We start from the raw sequence: 25,058 nt of genomic DNA on the forward strand, positions 1-25,058 counted from the left end.
ATGTTGATGCTTTCGAAACGACTTGTGTTCTCAAGAAATCAGTAATCAGGTTAGTGGGATGTTGAATTCAAGATTATTTTGTTGTAGTTTGGAATTTACTTATTATTTTCTCTTTTGTGTAATATGAGAACATGAACATGATGTAAAATAATGTAAGTTTGTTGTCTTTATGTATGATGTTTGGATTTGCGATGTTTTAATTATACTCAATTGTTATGATACTGCACGATGAGGTCACATGCCTCCGGACGTTTCTTCCGCTCCGGTCCGGGGGTGTGACAACCATGATGTGTTATGAGCTATAATTGACCAAGTGATGAAATTATGCATTTATAGGAATCTCGTATGCAAAAAAATCAGTCTATAGAGAATGTTTTCATAGACTCCTTATCATGAATAAGTAAAGGTTTTGATTTAAGTATCATTCTCTGATTTTCTTGAGAATACTTGTGTTAGTGATCATGTGAAAATTGTGGTAAACCGACAACGTTGAAACCCAAAGAGGACATGGATCAATAAAGATCGTGACGTTTGTCATCTTAATCTTTAAAGATAACGGGAATGGTTATGTGGGTAAATTCAGTGAAAATTTGTCATTTGGTTATAGTGAAACTTTAATCAATTGAGTTGTTGTTTCAACAATGAAACTAGGTCAACAGGCTGGAAAGTCGTCATAAAGGAACCTAGTATATTGTGTTGAGTATAAGCCAATAGAGTGAGTTAATCTAGTATTATGGGAGCATGGAACAAAGACAATTCTTACTCTGGAAAACCCGTTGAGTTTGTGATTTTGGTGACAAAATCATCCTAAGTGGAGGAGAATTGTAACGCCCGTAAGTTTGGGCTATACGTTTAAGAGATCTTAGTTATAATTATTCATTTTATGGAATAATTAAAATCCTTGAATACAATAATTATTCATTATACGCGTTAAGGGCTATATAAGTATCTACTTGATATATGCACGCTATGCGAACAAATATTATAAGTATGTAATATTTATAGAAAATTTTATTGTTGATAAAATAAAATAAAGTGTAAAAATAAAATATTATTTTGGATAAATAATCCAAATGAAAGTTGTAGTGGTCATGATGACGATTCCATGAGTATTAAAGAACACCCAAATCTGACTTCGTATGACGACAAGGTGTTTCATGAAAGATGAATCGAAGATAGGTTTCTTATTAGTCTAAGTAATCTAAACAAAAGTCATAGAAATCATAGTTACAAAAGTGTGCATATAAAGAACGCCTAAATCAGACTTCATATGAAGAATTTATGATTTTTCGAAGTTTCGGTGCGACATTATACAACAGTTTGCAATAAATGAATTGAAATGAAAATCAGATACTTGTTAGCCAAAACAATCTAAATGAAAGTTGGGGTTCTAGTAAATATGAAACCGTTGATATAGAGAACATCGAGAACGGAGTTTGTACGAACGAGTTATGTATTTTGCACGATCTTTTACAGTGTAATCTTCATAGACTGTAAAATTAAAAATAGATTGAATATTAGCCAAAAAAGTCTAAATAAAAGTTGTAGTACTTGTTTATATGAACGAGGGTATATAAAGAATTTCAAAAACGGAGCTCGTATGATAAAGTTATGTCTTTTAGAAGTTTACAAAATTTACCTGCTATAGGCGACATGTCAGCATCGCAGACCAGACCTTGCTAAGCATGCAAAGGCGCATAACGCCCAGATATAGGAACGACGCGCCCACCCTATATACAACTGATAAGTAGGTACAAAAATCTCTTATTTCTCACTCAAATCAAATACATTCTCTATTGAAACTTTCTGCACCCTAAGCCTCAATTTTTCTAAGTTCTTGAGCACTTTAGCGAAGTGTTGTAACATCCAAGAGCCCGACAGAAAGGAGTATTCGGAGTCGAAGTTATGTAAGTTAAGATACACTTACTACGCTTTAAGTGTAACTTATATTTATATTCATAGTCGTTATTATGAATTTATAAATAAGATTTATTAGTGATTCCAAGTCAAAATACCGATTCATCTACTTACTGGAGTGATGTCTAGGCTAGATCTAAGGAAGTGTTTAAAGTGGATTTTCCAAACAGTATACTATATATGCCAAATGGATCCTACCTTCGATATTATCTTACCTAGTTATTCCTTATCCGCTAGAACTTTGAAGTATTCATTGGGATTTTTGAGGAATTTGGGAAATAGTTATAAAAACTCATACAAATATGAATGAATAGTGAGACGTAGTTATACTTGTATTTAGGTTGTTTAAAAGGGATAAGTTGAATTACTATCCAAGAAGCTAGCTTTCCCATGGATCTTCCACCCAAATCTATTGAGTGCATAGTTACTTTCACGAACATGATTTTTAATAAAAGTATTTATTAAAAGTGTTAAATATTTGTTAAAAGTTTATATAATTTGTGTGCTTATTATCTGGAATATGTGTTAGATGTATATTTGATGACATAACTGTACGAACAAGATATTGTTATTTATGTGTTAAGGTGTATATACGATATTATAACCTGGTAATATAGAAGTATTATTACTAAAAATATTAATGCATATTAAATATCTGATACTCTGTGTTAAGTATATACACTAAATTAGGGTAGTGCTATCTAAACAAAGTTCGTATTAGAAGTTGATTATAGGGATTGTAGTCTAGTCTAGTTGCTATGTTGAGACGTATAAATGATGTTTAGATCCAATTAAGTAAGATAATAGTATAGTTGTATACATTATTGCTTTAGTATGGCATAAACTGGAAAACTATTTCGGATACAAATTACAAGCATTATAGTATTGTCTAGTGATAAAATAAGACTTATATAGGTTGCTTTGTTCAAAATAAGATTGAATAAATTGAAAGATCTATGTATCCAAAAGTCATTATAAAATAATATTGTTAGATAATGTATGATCCTAAAGAGTCATACTAACAAGAAATTGGTTTAAATATATTATTTATAAGAATTTGATTCTTGATAAATAAATAAATAAATAAATAAATATATATATATATATATATATATATATATATATATATATATATATATATATATATATATATATATATATATATCTTGTAATTAAATGGAAATTTTTTATCTCATGGAAATATTAATTTACATGCTAAGTATCAAAATATATCATAATATATCATAAGGTATGATTTATTATTTCATGTACATCTTTTTGGACCGAAAGAGGTTTTTCTCTTATATGGATTTATATGTTTTATAAGTTATAAAAATTAGAAGAGTTGTTATTATTATTATTATTATTATTATTATTATTATTATTATTATTATTATTATTATTATTATTATTATTATTAAAACTAGCTTTTTCTTTTCATAAAATATTAAAGGAGACCATAAAAGGAAAATAAGACATTCTTGCATTTATTTAATCATACAACCATATTCTTACACTTCTAGCCTTTTGTTGGTAGATGCATGGTATATTAAAACATCAGGACTCAATGGGTAAGGACTTGGATTAAGATGATTAAAAAGCTTGCATGTATCTCTTCTTTTACTGTTTAAAAACCACAAAAATTATGATTTCCTATCTCTATATTATCTCTAATTTTTGTCTCTTAAATTGTTAAGATCAAAGTAGGAAGAATTTGATACTTTACTTGAACTCTCATTTAGAATAAAAACTTTGTTTTATTCTTAAAGGCTTAAGAGATTCTTTTATTACAATATAAAGACTAACATCTTATCAAGTTGGCTAAATGTTGGTGGATACTTGTAGAGAGCTACTTCCTTGGAGCTTAAAACCATCTTCATCAATTTCCTAATTTCCAAAAGGAACCAAAGTCTTCAAAGGTTGTTTCACTTTCTTCTTCTTTGGCTATGTTTAATCTTTCTAATCTCTTGCAAAATGATCTATCGGTGGGAATAAAACTAGTTTTATTTTGTTCAAAGTTAAACTCTTATGCTGCTATCTTTGTGTTTATGAAACAATTTTTGAATAAAAAAAAGATAAATGGGTAGTAATCATACAAGGGATGTATGTGAGATTTGAACGGAGAGTAGAGCTCTGTTCTATGGTGATATCACATGTTGGGTACGGGTTACGTACTAGAGTTATCTGATAAGTTGGATATTAGGTGGTCAGATTTTGGGTGTTTGTGAGATTGAAACAGAGAGGAGAGTTTTATTTTTGTACCACTATCACGAGCTCGAGATCGGGTTCCGTACAAGTCATTTGTCGGAGTAAAGTGACGACCACTGACCATTCTAGATTGTTTGGTGGAACACTAGCAGGCTCATTACCTGTAGGTGTTAATGAATCATATAATTTAGGAGTATGGAATGTGTGTCCCTTCTATTACTCTATCCCCTTGATAGTTTCCTTTTTTGTGATTTACACTGGCCAAGGAATCCCGTAGTTGTGTAGTCAAACTGTTGTTCTAAATGATTCTTTAGGTATGGTGATTCTTCCAGACGATCTTTGACTAGGATTCGTGAGAATCGATTGGGTGGGGTATGGAAGGGTATATTATTTTATAGATATCCTCGTTGGATTATATATCTATAGTGTTTGGTAAAAGTTGGTTTTGCAGGTTTGCTGATTATAGATTATTATCATAATAACATTGTGGGATTGGCAACCTTATGTATCTCACCATATTTCCTACCATGACGCACTCCATTTTTATACATCATAGTTAACAGTGTTAATATTGTTGAAGACTTGAATAAAATGTTGAGTGATTAAAGAGAGGATATGCAATAGTGTTCAGGACCGTTACGTTTTTATGTCGTACTTATGTTGTGTATCGATTATGACATCCTTAGGGTTTTGATATTTTGAAACAATCAATTGTACTCAAAATGTTTTAATATACTGAGATTTTCCGCAAACAAAGATATTATGATTTTTAAAATGTAAAGAATAGTTTTTGATTTTTGGTTCTGGAAAATAAGAATATCACACCTAATAAACTTATATAAGGACTAAAATGAATCTGTAACCTCAAAAAAAAAAGTTGAACTTACACATTGATAATTAGTACAAGTGCATATTATTATTTTAATGTGCTGTGAGGATATATTCTTAGCTCTAGGTGTCTACACCTGATTGCATATTAGGGGAAATGACTTGCAAGCTTTTCGTCTTGTTTACATTTAGGTAACATTATTTTTTTTACACATTTGACTATTTAACTTGTTAAATGTGTTCATATATTACCATTATGTGAACATATTTAATAAGTTAAATTGCCAAATGTGTACAAAAAAAAGAACGTTGTCTAAATGTGAACAATTTTTTTACAAATTTCTTAGGATTTTTTATAATTTCTTAAAGCATTTTATGATATTTTTTGGATATGTTTTTCTAATATAATATTTTAAACTTTGCTTATATATATATATATATATATATATATATATATATATATATATATATATATATATATATATATATATATATATATAAGCCCCAAATCTGCTTGTGTATCAATCAGATCTATTTGATGGTGCAGAATCCCAATCAAACAGATGATGCCAGATCAAAATACAAGAGAAGGAGAAGAAGAATAAGTGAATTTATGATGTATTCAATGAATAGAATGATGCTCCATACACATAGTACACACACACACACTAGTTCTTCTCTCTTTCTATCTTAGCTGTAAACTCTCTCACTCACACTCCTATTTATATGGTGAACATGGGCCGTGAAGGGTTCACGGCCGTAAACACCCACCTCGGCTGTGAACACAAATGCAAACACATATTACATTATAGAAAAATACATTTTCCTAGAAAAATAAAGTATAAACCATAATTTAGACCCAACAATCTCCCCCTTGGTTTAAAGCTTTCTTTTCTAATTGACCCAACAAACTCCCCCTAAAAATGTAGCTGACTTTTCTTGTCAATCTTCATTTGCAGTTTGGCTTCAGCTTTAATATTTGATATCTTCACGACTTCAAGATGAACATATGAGTCCTTAATAAATGACTTCATCTCGAGCAATTGGACTTTTCTTCAGAATTTGACATTGAACACACATTGAGTGAGGGCTTCTTGTACTATTTCTTGAAAGATAGTGCATTCAGCTTGAGAATCTTCAGAGAGAATATCAGAGGGAATGAATCTTATGGATCACTTCAACAGGTACAAATATAACAACAAATTGATTGAGGAGGCTTCAATGCAATCTGTCACATAATCTTCAAGTGCAGCTTCACCTTGCTTCTGGGGTGGTTGAAAAACTGAATGTTGAAAGAATAGTCTTTATTTCTTACTCCTTCGAATCAGAATTCTTCGATGATCAGGGACGAAGCCTTCGCTCAGAAATTTTCGACACAAACTCCATGAGTCATATCTACATCTGAATTCACTTTTGAAGATAAAACAAAACTAACTAGAAAACTTAGCACACAATATTTTTGAATTTTTCATATTTTCTGGAAAAATAAAAACAGAAACAAAAATATTTTTGGATTTTTGATTTTTCAAAACAAGAAACAAAACAAAATATAACACTATTTTTGGATTTTTGAATTTTTTTTAATTCTCCTCCTAAATTTGTGCATAGAGGAAAACTATGAGCAAATTTAATAAAAAAATATTTGGGATCAAAGTTGTGAGATAGTCTTAAGTTTGTTTATCAGTACCTTCACCTTCATGAATAGATTTGGTCAATTGCCAGTATTGTGATCCACTTAAACACGAAAGATATCGACAAACTTTTCAAAATAAACCATTTAGCTGACGAAGACCACGGGTATTGTTGTCCACTTAAATTAAGCATCGAGATCTACATACAATCTCTAAATGGTTCAATTTTAGTTGCACTAGAACGTGTTCCCCACTTCCCGATATACCCTGGTTATCAAGAACTTCCTAAGGACTCCTTACTTTAGGTGAGTAAACAATTATTATGGAGGAAGTCAGATTTAGAGAAGGATGCATATGTTGTGTCCCATATCGGATCTCTTTCAATCATGCAGAGGGGACAACATATTGCTAACTAGGACAGAGGGATTGAGAGGTAAAATGTTGCATATGCTATGTTCCAGGTCGGATCATTTCAATCACGCGGAGGAGATGGCAGCTTAATGGGTGTCCACTCTCACCCACCGCTTCCTTGATCGGTGGAGGGTCGTTAGCCGAACGGGTAGGACAATGACTTTAAATCCTCATTAAAAGTATAATGATTATTATAAAGTAATTAAACATTTTCTTAATTCCCAATCTTAGTTACTTTAGGAAAATGTGAACATGGTGCTAGTCCATGGAATTCACACTTTGTACCTTACCAAGTCGTTGGTGGAGCGTGTGTGGTTAACCGACACACTAACTTGGACTAGTAAGGATCACGAAGGGTGACTTAATGTTTGTCATAGATCAATGAAGCGTGTGTGGTTAACCGGCACATTGATTAGGTGATAATATTAAGGGCACCAGGTGAATTAGCATGGTTATTCACACCTTGTTTTGTGATCCTTGGCATCCCAGTCACAAAACTTGAAGGGCACAATCGAGATTGAAACATGTCATTGAAAAGTTCAATGAATCTCAAAAGAATCTAGGAATTTCAAATCCAATTAAAACCTAATAATTCATTTTGTTTTTCATGGTGGAAATTGGTGAATCGTCATTCACCTACCTTTCAAATATATTATTACTTAGATTATGGCATCCCTCTTCTAAGTATAATATATTGTGATTGGATCCTAGCCTTAATATTACATTTGGGTGTCTTATTAAGGATTCTATATATCTAATCTAAACTTGCTTTCTTCTTTCAGATGTCTTCCAACACTAATGCTTCGGGCTCTAACCCAGCTGGTTCTTTCTCTCTCATGAATCTTTGTGGGAGAGTCATCTTTGATGGTTCCAACTTCATGGATTGGATTAGGAACATCAGGATGGTTACTCGTTATGAGGACAAGGAATATGTCCTCGATAAGGAGTTAAAAGAGCTTGATGAGTCTATTGCTACTCCTGAGGAGATCGCTGAATTCAGGACACATGAGAGAGATGCTACTAAGGTGGCATGCATCATGATGGCCACGATGACAGCCGAGCTCCAAAAGTCCTATGAGGACTTCTACCCTTTTGAGATGCACCAAGACCTGATGGAAAGGTACCATCAGAGTGCTCGTCAGGAGTGGTATGAAATAATCTCCTCCATAATAACTACCCGCATGAAGGACGGTGAATCTGTCACGGCCCACATGCAAAAGATGCAAAGGTATGTGGACCGTTTGCTGAAGCTGAATGTGAACTTCCCTGAGGAGTTGGCAATTGATATCATTTTGCACTCCTTACCTTCTTGTTATGACCATTTTCGTATGAAATATCATATGAACAAGGAGGAAGTTACCCTCAGCAAGCTTCAAGGACTCTTGAAGACCGCTGAAACCGGTCTTAAGGGCAAGGCGGTTGTTACCTCTACTACTCCTACTCCAACATCTACCCCTGTTTTGGCTATCGGGCAAGGCAAAGGGAAAAAGAGGAAGCACCCTTCGAAGGGTACCAAGGGAAAGTCTCTTGAAGGCTCCTCATCGAAGACCAAGAGCGGTTATGTCACTCCTTCTGCCATTCCCAAGGATGTTGATTGCTACTATTGCCTGGACAAGGGGCACTGGAAGCGAAACTGCCCTAAGTACTTGCAGGATCTAAAGGATGGGAAAGTGAAACCCACCCATGCAGGTATTTACACAATATTGTCTAATTACTCATCATATTCTAACTCTTGGGTGCTTGATACAGGATGTGGTATTCACATATGTTCTTATTTGCAGGGCCTAAGAAGAAGTGAGGATGTGGAGCACGGGAAGATAAACTTGATCATGGGGAATAGGAAGGCTTCACCTGTTTCCAAGATTGGAGTTTATACTTTGTTGCTTAATAATGGGTTAAAATTAGATTTGAATAAATGTGTGTACTCGTCTGAAATGGCGAGGAATATTATTTCTTTTCATGCTTTGTACAAACAAGGTTTTACCTTTTCGTTTGATAATGAATGTGGTGGTATTAATGCTTTCTTTAAAAATGTGTTTTTTTTAAAGCATTACCTTGTGATGGTGTGTATGAAACTGTGTCGATTGTAGACAACTTAGGAAATAATGTGTTGTATATTGATTCTTCTACTAGCCTAGATAAAGCATCATTGTGGCATTTTCGTCTTGGACATGTAAACAAGAAACGCATAGGCCAACTCCAAAAGAGTGGAGTCTTGGAGTCATTCGACCTTAAATCGGATGATAGTTGTGAATCTTGTTTACTTGGAAAGATGACAAAATCACCCTTCACTGGAACTTGTGAAAGGGGTGAGGGTTTGTTGGACCTAATACATACTGATGTATGTGGGCCATTCAAAACCGCCACAAGGGATGCTAATCGGTATTATGTGACTTTTATTGATGATTTTAGTAGATATGGGTATGTCTACTTAATCAAACATAAGTCAGAAACCTTTGAAAGCTTTAAGGAATTCAAACAGGAAGTAGAAAATCAATTGGGCAGGAACATTAAGATGCTTCGATCTGATCGAGGTGGTGAGTATCTTAGTACCGAGTTCCTTGACTATCTTAAGGAGTGTGGAATTTTGTCTCACAATTGACTCCTCCCAGGACACCACAGCTAGATGGTGTAGCTGAGAGGCGTAATCGAACCTTGTTAGACATGGTTTGCTCTATGATGAGTCGAGCTTCACTACTAATCTCTTTTTGGGGGTATGCCTTAGAGACTGCTGCCCATATCCTTAATCTAGTCCCTACAAAGAAGGTTACCAAAACACCTCATGAGATGTGGACTGGGAAGGTTCCCAATTTAGACCACATCAAGATTTGGGGTTGCGAGGCTTTCGTGAGGCGTGAGACTCATGATAAGTTCGAACCCCGAAGTGAAATGTGTATTTTCATCGACTACCCACAGAAATCTTTCTGTTACCTCTTCTACAGACCCAGTGAGAATGTGGTCTTTGTAGCAAGAAGAGGGGTCTTCCGTGAGAGGGAGTTTATAAGCCAAGGAGACAGTGGGAGGCAAATTGATCTTGAAGAAATTCAAGAAGCAATTGGTGAAGGAACTTCAGACACTAGCAATCAACCTGAGGAGGAAACTCCTGTTGAGCAAGCTGACAAGTCTGTATCTCCGAGGCATTCTACACGGGTTAGGAACACACCTTCGTTTTATTATGGCTTCCATATTACTACGGAAGGTGATACGTTTATCAGCGATAGTACACTGGTAAATTTGGATGAACCTAGCAGTGTTAAGGAAGCCATGGCAGGCCCGGAGTCTGCTAAATGGAAGGAGGCTATGGACAGCGAGATACAGTCCATGTATGATAATCAAGTTTGGAACTTGGTTGACAATGTACCAGGCCGTAAAACAGTCGGGTGCAAATGGATCTTCAAGAAGAAGACCGACATGGAAGGAAAAGTGCATACTTATAAGGCTCGACTGGTTGCGAAGGGTTTTACTCAGACTCAAGGTATTGATTATGATGAAACTTTCTCGCCGGTAGCAAAGATTAAGTCTATTAGGGTTATGCTAGCCATTGCTGCATTTCATGATTATGAAATATGGCAAATGGATGTCAAAACCGCTTTTCTTAATGGAAAGTTGGCTGAGGATGTGTGCATGAATCAGCCAGAGGGTTTTGTCAGTGCAGAGTACCCTAATAGAGTATGCAAGCTTGAGAAATCCATTTATGGATTAAAACAAGCATCTCTTAGCTGGAATCTTTGTTTTGATGAGAAGGTCAAAGAGTTTGGCTTCTCGAGAAGTGAAGATGAGTCTTGTGTGTATGTCAGAGCTAGTGGGAGTATAGTTAGCTTCTTGGTACTGTATGTGGATGACATACTACTTATAGGAAATGACATCCCAACCTTGCAGGAGGTTAAGTCCTGGCTTGGGAAGTGCTTTGCTATGAAGGACCTAGGGGAGGCTGCCTATATCCTAGGGATAAGGATATTAAGAGAAAGGAGTAAAAGACTAATTGGACTTAGTCAGAGTACCTACTTGGATAAGGTGTTGAAAAGGTTCAACATGCAGAATTCCAAGAAAGGAGATTTACCGATCCAAAGCAATGCCAAACTGAGTAAGACTCAGAGTCCGAGTATAGAGGTAGAGATAGCTGAGATGAGCCAATTACTGTATGCTTCCGCTATTGGCTCGATCATGTATGCTATGACTTGTACCCTCCCTGATGTGGCCTTTGCTTTGAGCATGGTCAGCAGGTATCAAGGGAACCCTGGCAAGGCTCATTGGACCACGGTAAAGAACATTCTCAAGTACCTGCGGAGGACTAAGGATTGGATCCTTACCCTTGGTGGGAGTGATGACTTGAGAGTATTAGGGTATAGTGATGCTAGTTTTCAGACTGATAGGGATAACTTCCGCTCTCAGTCGGGCTGGGTCTTTACCTTAAATGGAGGGGCAATTTCGTAAAAGAGTTCCAAGCAGGAGACGGTGGATGATTCGACTTGTGAATCAGAGTATATAGCAGCGAGTGAAGCAGCGAAGGAGGTGATATGGCTGAAGAACTTCATCGGAGACCTTGGAGTTGTACCAGCTATTAAAGAACCTATGGACATTTTCTGTGACAGCAATAGTGCGGTTGCCTTAGCCAAGGAACCAAGAGATCATGGCAGATCCCGACACAATGATAGAAAATATCACTTCATAAGACACAAGATTGAAGAAGGACTCCTCGTGGCAAAGAGGGTATCGTCAGATGAGAATCCTGCAAATCCCCTTACGAAGGGACTGACGATGGTTAAGCATTTTCAGCATGCAAGGCGCATCGGGCTGAGGGACGATATTAGTTTTACAGATTAGATAGTTTTCCTGAAACTTGTAAAATGTAATCGACATTTGATGATGAATAAAATTTGTGATTTATTTATGAGTAAGGTGTTACTGTCATTGTCAATTATTTACTATTGTTTCAGTTTTGCATGTTTTGACTTCCAGAATAATTAATTTATTCAAACCTCCACAATCGGTCATACGTCGGAAGTAGGTATGAATCAAGATTGTCATGAATTAGGATTGTAGATGGCTAAAGGTGTTTAGACATGGCAATGGTTGTTGCAACGTTCATGAGTACTCATAAGTTATGAGTATTGGTATAAACCCACGCTTACTTGTATCACTTCATGGAATTTATCTCGAGTGATCGTGAGACGATAATATCATATAAGTCTTCAAACCTAGAAATATGAGTTGTTACCTATGAGTTGGTTGTGCATTGATTGCATGTAAACGCATCAGTAACTTGATGTTATAAAACGTGCCTTTGTGTACAATTCAACAAGTAGTAGAACAAGCATATGAGTCGAAGTTTATCTGTTCCTTCTAGAAATAGAAGCGATATCTGGGCCCCTCGATGATTTTGTGTTGACCCATGCACCGGGCCCGGTCAGAACTAAACTGATGTGTTCAGTAAAGTTCTTTGTCAAACAAATCGGAGATCGAGAAACAACTTCCATACAATAAGCAAGACATAGTTCCATGTGTTTGTCCGGCTGATGTCATGAGAACAGAGGATTATATGATCACTTGTCTTAAAATGGCGCTTCATAGTTCAACAGAGTTTTCGAGAGCTACGATTGCCGGTTGGTTCCTGAAGTTATATAGGCAAATACAGTTATTAGACTTATCCAAGTGGGAGTCTATTAGATAAGGTGTCTAAGTCCATAACTTATTTGGTATATACTTGACCCGACCCGACATGGTCCATTTGGGTTGCACTTCACCCGAACTATTTATGGATAATTTTATGAGAGTTATACACATATGTTTATTAATATATTATAAGTTATAATATATTAATATGAAGTCATGTTATTTAATTAGTCTTAGTCTTAAATTAATTATGAATTAATTTAGAGATTAAAAGGAAGACTAATTAGATTATGGGCTATTGGTTTTATATGGTGTGGGCTAACACTCATTTGTTAATGGGCTAGGCTTATATGGAAGTTCATGGATGATCCATGGAGCTTTTAACCCATGGATCCTTGGAAAAGGAAAGGTCATGGGTTATTAGGGTTTCACCCTAACCATGTACACTATATAAGCATGCTTATGTTGCATGAAATAGCCACTAGTGTGTGTGCTTGTGTGTGGCCGAAAATTACAAGTGTGTGTACACTCTCTAAAGGTTTCCAAGTGTTTGTGGTGATTTGTGATTTCCATTTGAGGCATTCACACTATTGGTGCTTGGCTCTCAAACTCTAAGGAATCAATCTCATCAAAAGGTATGTAATCCCATCTAACTCGTTTATGTTTAAAAGTTCCCCATGCCATGTTAGATAAGTTATGAACCTTGGAAAAATTATTATTTTGCATGTATTAGACAAACATAGATCCAAGGTTTATTAGGGTTGCATGCACACTTAGGAAGTGTTAGATTGCTCAAAACCCAACAATGCCACCATAGCTGCTCTGACACAGACCGGGATCAGTTGGTCTTTGGAACCCAGTCCATTTTGAAACTGGGTTGACCTTTGTCATCTGTGCAAGGAATTCTCTCCCACGACATATCCTCTTTACCACAAACAGAAGATAAAGAAATATTAGAAGCATTAGGAGATTTGGGAGATTAAACCTTTGGTACCCATTTGTAATTGGGTTTAACCCACTTCTTGTTCAATCTGATGGGTTCCTCGGTACTTTCTTTTGAGCTTGATGTCGGCCATTTAGATGACTTTGACCTAGATGGTCTTGGTTTCGTTAGAGCATCTCTTGAATTTTGCTTCTTGTTTGGCATTCACTTATTTTTGTTAGGAGTTGATTTCTTGGCCTTGGGAGTTGAACTCTTGCACTTCGTGGCATTCCAATCGCCATTGTCTGAACGTGACCTTGAGGGGTTTCTTTTGGAAAATCTCATTCTTGGCTCATTCTTCCACCCTTGTGCATAGTAGAGAACGCATGTGCAATTTGGACAGTTTTGGGCAATGTGTCTAGGTGTTCCAGAGTGAAAACATGTCTTTTTCTTCACCGTGAAGTTTTTTCTTCCTGCCCCTGGTGGCGAGACCTTGCCTTGTCTCTTATTGTACCCACAAACACACTTGCAGCAAGTCGTCAGTTTCGCTTGTTTTGGTGGATTCTATTTTCCAACAGCAGGTTGATCAGAAGTAACTGAGTTAGAAGCAACAAATTCTGAGTTCAAGGAGTCATTGGTTTGTTCAATAGTGTTCTCCTTGTTCTCATCTTCTATTTCTTTACCTACATAGGATGGAGAAACACTAATATCTTTCATCTCAACACCCTCAGTTGACCCAGATAGTTCATTCTTAACTGAAGTTGGTTTAGGGGTTTGGCCAAACTAAGTAGGAATTTCTTCCTCATTTGTCTCAAAGGATGGGTTATAGTGGTCATTAAAGAGAGGCGGTACACTGTGACACCCTAACCCCTTAGTTTGATTATCTTTGAATGTTAATTGTTTTTCAATCATCGATGCAACTACTGTAACGCCCGCAGATCCGAGCTAGTCAATTTAGAGACAATAAGCATCAAAAATGAGTTTTTGATGGAAGATTATTTAGAATGATTAATCCTAACCAAATTGTAGTATATGTAACAAGGGTTCAGTACATATAAAAAACGCCGAAATCTGAGTTATAACGAAGAAGTTATGGCTCGTCGAAGTTTTTCGGCAAAACCGGCACGACACCGGGAGACGTAAATAGTGAATTTGCGATAGAGGACATTTTAGCCTTAGTAATCTAAACAAAAATCGTAGAATATGTTAAACTGAGAGCGTCCATAAAAAGAACACCCAAATCTGACTTGGTACAAGGAAGTTATGAATTTTCTAACATTTGGCATAGCAATGCACGACCTGAAACATGAATTTTAGTTCGAGCGGATTTTGGTCTGCGCGACCTAAATGAGAGTTGAAGATCTCATTAATAGAAACTCAACGATAAAAGGACAGACGAAACCAAAGTCCGAATGTAGAAGTTATGAATTTTACGCGGACATTTAACAGTAGAATCTCCTCCTACTGTTAAATTTAAGATCGGTCGAGAATTAAGCCGACGGAGTCGAAATGAAAGTTTTAGATCTTGTTTTTACCTACACGCCGATATAAAGAATGTCGAGAGTAGAGCTCGTATGTTAAAGATATGGACGAAACTTGGTCCTTACTCTTCGAGCGCGATAAAATCGATACAATTTTGTAAATATGAGATACAATGAGAATTAGCTGACAGCGTCTAAATGAAAGTTGTAGTACTCGTAAATACCAACGCGTCGATATAAAGAATGTCAAATATGGAGTTCGTATAAACGAGTTACAAATTATAATAACATATTTATATATTAAAATAAAGTATAAATCATATATACGTACACACATATATACAAATGTATATATCATTAGAAAGGTATCGACGATGCGATTATTATAAGACTAGTGTTGAGTACTTTCCACATTAGTTTAGTACAAATATCGTTAAATTTATTTAAAATAGTATTATGAAGGGTGTTTAGTCATTTATATAACTATAAGGTCATTAAGTAATTATGGAAGGTAGTTTTTGTAAATTCAATTACTATAAATAAGAGGCTTGGGCTCTCTAATAATTAGTCATGGTAAATATTAGACTAAAATCTAGTGGTAATAATACTAAGTTTGATCGAAGGAAATTATTTTAAAGTAAACGAAGCGATGTCCGAGTACCGAGTCACCACCTTATCAAGTGAGTGCATGGTCCATTTCATCTTATACATAGATATGAAGTATTTTATATAAATTACGTGCCATGTGTGCATATTATCTGGATACTTGCTGTGTATGCTGGATGAATGATTTTATACATGCTTTAAATGATTTAAACTATATATTTATTTTATATCTACAAATATGTTGGGATAAAACATGGGTAGATGAAATAGTTGATTTGTGATGAAATAAAATGATGAGAGATAGGTGATGATAGGAAGGTGATGATAATTAGGTGAGGATAGATAGATGATGATGAATCATTGATGTAGGATGAAAGATACTATAACCTTGTCCGGGAATTTGGAGATGTAGTCATCTACCAGAGTATAGATGGTGACCATAGACTATTATAGACAACCCCGTGGAAACACCATCAGGCTCATAACCTGTAGGTGATGAATTACGAGTTCAGGCGATGTTGTAACTATGTATTCATGTGATGATACTATAACCCTAACTATGGATTACGAGTTCAAGCGATGTTGTAAATACGTATTCATGCGATGATACTCCAACCCTTACTAGGTGCGTATCGAGGGAGTAATCCCCGAACTATTATTGTCTGTGTGATGTAGGCGATGATCCTTAGGAAAAGCCCTTAGGAACGAACATATAAGGAAATGCGTTGTAAAGAGATGAGAGGTAAATATGATATAGGAGATGAACCTTAAGGTAATACTTTAAGGAATATCAAATGAAGAAAATGAAGATGTGTAATCGGGTTAATTGTTTGACATGAATTCTGTGAAGAAACAAGTTAATTATATTATTGTGGGTTGAAAACCCTCTGTACTCACCAGGTTTCCCAACCTGACCCACTCAGTTTATTTATATCACAGGTGTTGATATTGTTGGAATAGTGTCTAAGGCTGTAACTATATCCGGTTGTGCATGGTCCTTTTGGGTTGCCTTCACCATAGCAACTTGATAGGATGATTTATTAAGAGAGAATAAATATTATTAATATATTATGGGAATAATATAATGAATAATATATATTGTTATTTGATTAATATAAGTCATAGAATTAATTAGAATTAATTTGGTGACTTAAAGAGATTAATTAAATAAAGGGGTATAAACTGTCAATTGTTTGATAGTTAAGCTTTAGACTGTAAATCCATTTGGATATACTATGGACGAATTCTAAGAGGATTAGGATAGCTAAAATCGTCCATTAGAGTTATCTAGGAATGGATTTGGATAGCCTTAAGAGAAGATTATCCAATTAGGGTTTAGGTTGTAACCCTTAAGGAGTCTACAAGTATAAATAGACCCCATGGCATAGGGAATTCGACACCTCTGATTAAGTAAGAGAACTCTAGTCGAAATTCCTCCCCTCTCCTCTCTCCGAAATCATCCTCCTTGCTTTGGTGTTTGTAAGCCATTAGAGGAGTGACATGTGTGACTCTAGAAGCTCCAAGACCTCAAGATCAACAAGGAACTCAAAGGTATGATTCTAGATCTGTTTCAATGTTGTTATTTAACCTAATTAGTAATTAGAAGTCTTGGATTCAAAGCATGTTTATTAGAAAGCCTAGATCCAAGCATTAGGGTTTTGCATGCGCACATAGGAAAGTTCTTATGGCTAAAACCCATCAGTGGTATCAGAGACTAGCTTGGTTTTCTGTAAATTGTTGCTTGATTAACTGAAACAAACCTGCAAAATTCGATTTTTTGGTTTCTGAGTCATGGACTCGGCGAGTCTCAAAGTGGACTCGGCGAGTAGGCCTGACTCGGCGAGTCCCTTTGTGCACTCGGCGAGTCCAGGCGTCAGGAATGGCCAGATTCGGGATTTCTTTGTGTTTATCTTATCTTAACTTACCATAAACTAATTAGATCAATATTAATTCGTTTTTCTGATAAATATAGCTATTATCTTGATCTAGTAAAAGGTAATTATCAACTAATTAAATATTTAATTTCCTTATATGATAATTAATTGATTATTTTGATTATTTTGGTAATTATCTTAAAAAGAAATCTTGAATAAATCAAATATAGATAATTAGGATATTAATTGTTAATTGGAATTATTTGTTATTTGATCCTCCATGTTTTAAATGTTTAAAACCTACCCTCATGTTTTGAAATTTACTTTTGTGATTAAAAGCTTTAATTTAGACAACTTAAATTTCAAGCCCTAGATTTTAAAAGTTTTAAAATACAACCCTATACTAATATGATATTACTAGAATAATATATATATGTATAACTAAATGCTAGTCTTACCGTTAGTAGGCCTCATTCACGAAGCCGATCTATAAGGTGGGTATAAGGTTGCGGCCTATAAAATGGCGCTTAATGGGTGTACACTCACACCCACCGCTTGCTTGATTGGTGGAGGGTCGTTAGCCGAACGGGTAGGATAGGGAAACCTCATCCTCTCATTAAAAGTATAATAAGAAATACAAAGTAACTACACATATTTTAAAATTTCCCAATCCTAGTTACTTTAGGAAAAGTGAATTGATGCAATCCCATGAAATTACACTTTGCACCTTGCTAAGATGTTGGTGGAGCGTGTGTGGTTTACCGGCACACTAATTGGTTCTAAGCGAAGGTGGCAAAGGGTGATTCGTTGTTTATCATAGTTCAATGGAGCGTGTGTGGTTTACCGGCACATCGAATAGGTGATTGTTACAATGAAGGCGCCATGTGAATTTGCATGGTAATTCACACCCGCTTTGTGATCCTCGGCATCCCAGTCACAAACAAGAGGGGCATATCGAGATTTAAACATGCCATTGAATAGTTTCAATGAATCTCGTCCGAACCTAGGAATTCTCAAAAACACTTAGGACTAATAGTTTAAGTTTCGTAATGGAGAATTAGTGAATCGTCATTCACTTACCTTCAATTTATTTGCATGTTAGATTACGGCATCCCTTTTCTAGTATGTAAATGTTATTGTTGGATCCTAGCCCTAATTTTCTTATTGGGTGATAATTAGGGATTCTTATTCTAATCTATCTTTGTCCTTTTCTAATTGTAGATGTCAAACGCAAACAACGCTGCTGCTAGTTCTTTCACGTTGATGAGCCTTTGCCAAAAGGTCACCTTCGATGGAACGAACTTTAGCGAATGGATAAGATACATTCGCACCATTGCTCGCTATGAGGACAAAGAGTATGTCCTTGATGAGAAGCTCGAGAAAATCAATACCGAAATCGCTACTCCAGCCGAAATCACCGCCTTTGAAACTCATGAGCGAGATGCAACGAAGGTACATTGCATCATGATCGCCACCATGAACTCCGAATTCCAAATGTCCTACGAGGACATGTACCCGTACGAGATGCACCAAGACCTATTGGAGAGGTACCACCAAAACGCGAGACAAGAGAGGTACGAGATTTTCACTAACATGATTTCCGCGAAGATGGGTCATGGAGAATCTCTTACCATGCACTTGCAAAAGATGCAAAGGTATGTCGACCGCCTTCGCAAGTTAAATGTTGACTTCGGTGAGGATTTGGCGATCGACATGGTGCTTCACTCTTTACCTCCGATGTACAACCAATTTAGGATGACCTACCACATGAACAAAGAAGAGGTCACCCTAAGCAAGCTCCAAGGTCTCTTGAGGGTTGCTGAGAGCAACTTCAAAGACAAGTCTGTTGCACCTACTCCCAATCCGCCCGCTGCTCCTGTCTTGGCTATTGGACAAGGGAAGGGAAAGAAGAGGAAAGCTTCATCGAAGAACTATCGCAAGGTGAAAGCCCGAGATGGTGCCTCTTCTAGTGGGACCAAAGTTGATCTCGCCAAGCCCTGCTCTAACCCGAAGGAGGCAGAGTGCCACCACTGCCACAAGATAGGACATTGGAAGAGAAGCTGCCCGGATTACCTGCAAGCAATCAAAGAAGGAAAGATCAAGCCATCTTTCACAGGTATATATACAATCAAATCTAACGATTCTAATCATGCTATTTCTTGGGTTCTTGATACCGGTTGTGGTTATCACATTTGTTCTAATGTGCAGGGACTAAGAAGAAGTAGGGATGTGGAGCAAGGAAGGATCAATCTAATCATGGGGAACAGAAGATCGTCGCCTGTAACCAAGATTGGAGTGTATTCCTTAGTGCTTAGGAATAGTTTAGTTTTAGATTTGAACAATTGTTGCTATTCGCCAGAAATGGCAAGAAACATCATTTCATTTCATGGTTTATTTAGACAAGGATTTAGATTTTCTTTTAATAATGAGAATGGTTCTATTTTGGCTTATCTAAATGGTGTCTTTTACTTTGAAGCTATACCATGTAATGGAATATATGAAACTGTTATGATTGTTGATGACTTTGGAAATGATGTTTTGAATATTGATTCTTCCACTAGTATGGATAAAGCATCCTTGTGGCATTGTCGTCTTGGACATATCAACAAGAAACACATAGCCCAACTCCAAAAGGATGGAGTGTTGGAGTCATTCGACCTTAGGGAAGATGACACATGCGAGTCTTGTTTGCTTGGAAAGATGACTAAGTCGCCCTTCACGAGTACTTGTGAAAGGGGCGATGGTCTATTGGACTTAATACATACCGATGTATGTGGACCGTTTAGATCAACCACGAAGGATGGAAACCGCTTCTATGTGACTTTTACCGATGACTATAGTAGATATGGGTATATCTACTTAATCAAGCAAAAGTCAGACACCTTTGAAAAGTTCAAAGAGTTCAAGAATGAAGTGGAGAATCAACTGGGCAGGAAAATCAAGATGCTTCGATCCGATCGAGGAGGAGAGTACCTAAGTCTTGAATTCCTCGATTATCTCAAGGAGTGTGGAATAGTTTCGCAATTGACGCCTCCTAGGACACCGCAGTTGAATGGTGTGGCAGAAAGGCGTAATCGAACCTTATTGGATATGGTTCGCTCTATGATGAGTCGTGCTTCACTACCAATCTCTTTTTGGGGGTATGCCTTAGAGACTGCCGCCCATATCCTTAACCGAGTCCCTACTAAGAAGGTTGCCAAAACACCTCACGAGATGTGGACAGGGAAAGCTCCCTCGTTGGCACATATCAAGGTTTGGGGTTGCGAGGCTTTCGTAAGACGAGATACTCACGACAAGCTTGAACCTCGAAGTGAGCGATGTATTTTCATCGGCTACCCACAGACATCCTTTGGATATCTCTTCTATAGACCGAAGGACAATGTTGTCTTCGTTGCGAGGAGAGGAGTTTTCCGAGAGCAAGAACTCATAAGCCAAGGAGACAGTGGGAGGCAAATCGAACTTGAAGAGATTCAAGAGTCGATGGATGAAGGAACCTCTACCACTAGCACTCAACCCGAGGAGGAAACTCCGGTTGAACCAATTGACGAATCCTTACCTCTTAGACGTTCCGATAGAGTTAGAGTTCATCCCCAGTTTTATGGCTTTCATATTACTACCGAAGGGGACACGTATATTAGTCATGGTACACTAGTAAATCTTGATGAACCTAATAGCTACAAGGAAGCCATGGCAGGCCCGGAGTCTTTAAAGTGGAAAGAGGCAATGGATAGCGAGATCCAATCCATGTATGATAACCAAGTTTGGAATTTGGTTGATTACGTGCCCGGACGTAAGACCGTTGGGTGCAAATGGATCTTCAAGAAGAAGACCGACGTGGATGGGAACGTACACACATATAAAGCGCGATTGGTCGCGAAGGGCTTTACTCAAACTCCCGGAGTTGACTATGATGAGACCTTCTCACCAGTTGCGAAGATTAAATCTATTAGAGTGATGTTAGCAATTGCCGCATTTCATGATTATGAGATTTGGCAAATGGATGTCAAGACCGCTTTCCTTAACGGAAAGTTGGCTGAGGATGTTTACATGGCTCAGCCAGAGGGGTTTGTGGATCCGAAGCATCCGGATAGAGTGTGTAAGCTTGAGAAGTCCATTTATGGACTTAAGCAAGCATCTCGCAGATGGAATCTTTGTTTCGATGAGAAAGTCAAAGAGTTTGGATTTGTACGAAGCGAAGACGAATCTTGTGTATATGTCAAAGCCAGTGGGAGTTTAGTAAGCTTCCTCGTTCTATATGTCGATGACATATTACTCATAGGAAACGACATTCCGACTCTGCAGGAGGTAAAGTCCTGGCTCGGGAAGTGTTTCGCTATGAAGGACCTCGGAGAAGCTTCTAACATTTTGGGAATAAGGATAATAAGAGAAAGAAGTAAGAGACTAATTGGACTTAGTCAGAATACTTACTTAGAGAAGGTACTAAAACGTTTTAGTATGGAAAACTCAAAGAAGGGAGAACTACCAATACAAAGTAATGCCAAGTTGAGTAAGACTCAAAGTCCGAGTACCGAAGCTGAGATAGCAGAAATGAGCCGAGTACCATATGCTTCCGCAGTTGGCTCAATCATGTACGCTATGACTTGTACTCGACCTGATGTAGCCTTCGCTTTGAGCATGGTTAGCAGATATCAAGGGAATCCTGGCAAAGCACATTGGATTGCGGTGAAGAATATCCTTAAGTACCTTCGGAGGACGAAGGAATGGTTCTTAGTCCTCGGAGGAAGTGATGACTTGAAGGTGCGAGGGTATAGTGACGCCAGTTTTCAAACCGACAGGGACAACTACCGTTCACAGTCGGGCTGGGTCTTTACCCTAAATGGAGGAGCAGTGACATGGAAAAGTTCCAAGCAGAAAACCGTAGCTGATTCAACGTGCGAATCAGAGTACATTGCAGCGAGTGAAGCGTCGAAGGAGGCAATATGGCTAAAGAACTTCATCGGTGATCTTGGAGTCGTACCTGCCATAAAGGAGCCAATGGAGATTTTCTGTGATAACGAAGGTGCGGTTGCCTTAACCAAGGAACCGAGGGATCATGGTAGATCAAGACATATCGACAGAAAGTATCACTTCATTAGACATCGTGTAGAAGAAGGACAACTCGTAGTTAAGAGGATATCATCAAAAGATAACCCAGCAGATCCGCTTACGAAGGGACTGAGTAGGGTTAAGCACTTGCAGCATGCTAGGAGTATTGGGCTGAAGGATGATATTAGCATAGATTAGATAGTATTAGAAACGTGTAATAGATAAATGTAATTGACATTTGATGATTAAATAAAGGAGTTTTATTTATGAGTAATGTTACTATCTTATGTTAATTGTTTAGCTATTGTTTCACTTTGCATGTTTTGACTTCCAGAATAATTGAAATTATTAGGAATAATAGAATTGTTCAAATGGTCCACAATCGTTCATATATTGGAAGTAGATATGAAAGAAGATTGTCATGAATTGATGTGTAGAATGTCTAAATGGTGTTAGACATAGCAAAGGATTGTTGCAACGTTCATGAGTGCTTATGAACTAGTTTTGAGCATTGGAATAAACCCGCGCTTGCTGGAATCACCTTATGGAATAAGATATAAAAGGTGATCGCAAGACGATAATATCATATAGTCTTAAAACCTAGATATATGGTTTATTATTTGTTAATTGATTGTACATTGATAATACGAAAACGCATCAGTAACTTGATGTTATAAAACGTATTGTTGTGTATAGTTGGTAAATGAATAAGTAAATGCATATAAGTCGAAGTTTATCTGTAACTTTTATCTAAGAAGGTAAAAGCGATATCTCGGCCGCTCGATGATTTGAGTTGACTTATGTGTCGGGCCCGGTCGGAACTGAATTGATGTGTTCGATTAAGTTCTATGTCAAATAAATCAGAGATCAAGAAACCTAAATGCTTGACTAACCATTCCATAGGATTGTCAGCATGATATCTAACAGAGGACTGTACGTTCCCTTATCTAAAGGACAAGATTGATTAGATCAGAGTTGACAGCGTCTTTGAGAGCTACGATTGCAAACTGAATTGTACTTGTATAGTTACTAGACTTATCCAAGTGGGAGACTGTTGGAATAGTGTCTAAGGCTGTAACTATATCCGGTTGTGCATGGTCCTTTTGGGTTGCCTTCACCATAGCAACTTGATAGGATGATTTATTAAGAGAGAATAAATATTATTAATATATTATGGGAATAATATAATGAATAATATATATTGTTATTTGATTAATATAAGTCATAGAATTAATTAGAATTAATTTGGTGACTTAAAGAGATTAATTAAATAAAGGGGTATAAACTGTCAATTGTTTGATAGTTAAGCTTTAGACTGTAAATCCATTTGGATATACTATGGACGAATTCTAAGAGGATTAGGATAGCTAAAATCGTCCATTAGAGTTATCTAGGAATGGATTTGGATAGCCTTAAGAGAAGATTATCCAATTAGGGTTTAGGTTGTAACCCTTAAGGAGTCTACAAGTATAAATAGACCCCATGGCATAGGGAATTCGACACCTCTGATTAAGTAAGAGAACTCTGGTCGAAATTCCTCCCCTCTCCTCTCTCCGAAATCATCCTCCTTGCTTTGGTGTTTGTAAGCCATTAGAGGAGTGACATTTGTGACTCTAGAAGCTCCAAGACCTCAAGATCAACAAGGAACTCAAAGGTATGATTCTAGATCTGTTTCAATGTTGTTATTTAACCTAATTAGTAATTAGAAGTCTTGGATTCAAAGCATGTTTATTAGAAAGCCTAGATCCAAGCATTAGGGTTTTGCATGCGCACATAGGAAAGTTCTTATGGCTAAAACCCATCAGATATGAAGTCACATTACACTGAGAGATTTAGGAGATATAAATCACCAGTGATAATGAATGTAAGTTATGTTTATGCTTATGTTTCTGTATTGACGATGACATCCCAAATGTTTTAAAATGAATAAAAATACTTTTCTTCGGAAATGCTTGATAAGGTATTTATCATATTTTACTGGGAACAAATTCCGCAACATTTTTATTAAAAGAGGTACTCTGATTTTTATAAAGCATAAACAAAATCGGTTTTTTTTGGCTGAGAAAATGGGGATGTCACAGTTGGTATCAGAGCATTAGTTTAGGCAAACTAGGAATATTCATTTATTTCTAGACTTAAGCTTAGAATGCTAAGCAATGATTATGAGGAGTGTGTCTTACGTAATACACCTGAATAGACACAAGCAGTAGCTTATTTAGGGAAAATGCCTAACATGCTTTTATGTGCTAAATGATTTTCGATGCTATCGTTTGATCGGATCTATGGTCTGTTGCCGACCGGATCTGGAAGCTTTAATTATGTGTTCAGATTTCTAAACGTTTAATTATGATATTAGAATTGGCATGTAACTTTTTAGAGTAATACGGAGGAATACGCATCTAAATCTCATCTATCTATATTCTTGTCTCGATACACCGAACACCTGCTTTGGTGTATAGAATGTCATGATAAGGACTTATAGCAGACTAAGCAAATAGAGGAAATGAGATGATAGTGAATG

This window comes from Lactuca sativa, chromosome 4 (genome assembly GCF_002870075.4).
Source record: "Lactuca sativa cultivar Salinas chromosome 4, Lsat_Salinas_v11, whole genome shotgun sequence".
NCBI classification, from domain to species: Eukaryota; Viridiplantae; Streptophyta; class Magnoliopsida; order Asterales; family Asteraceae; genus Lactuca; species Lactuca sativa.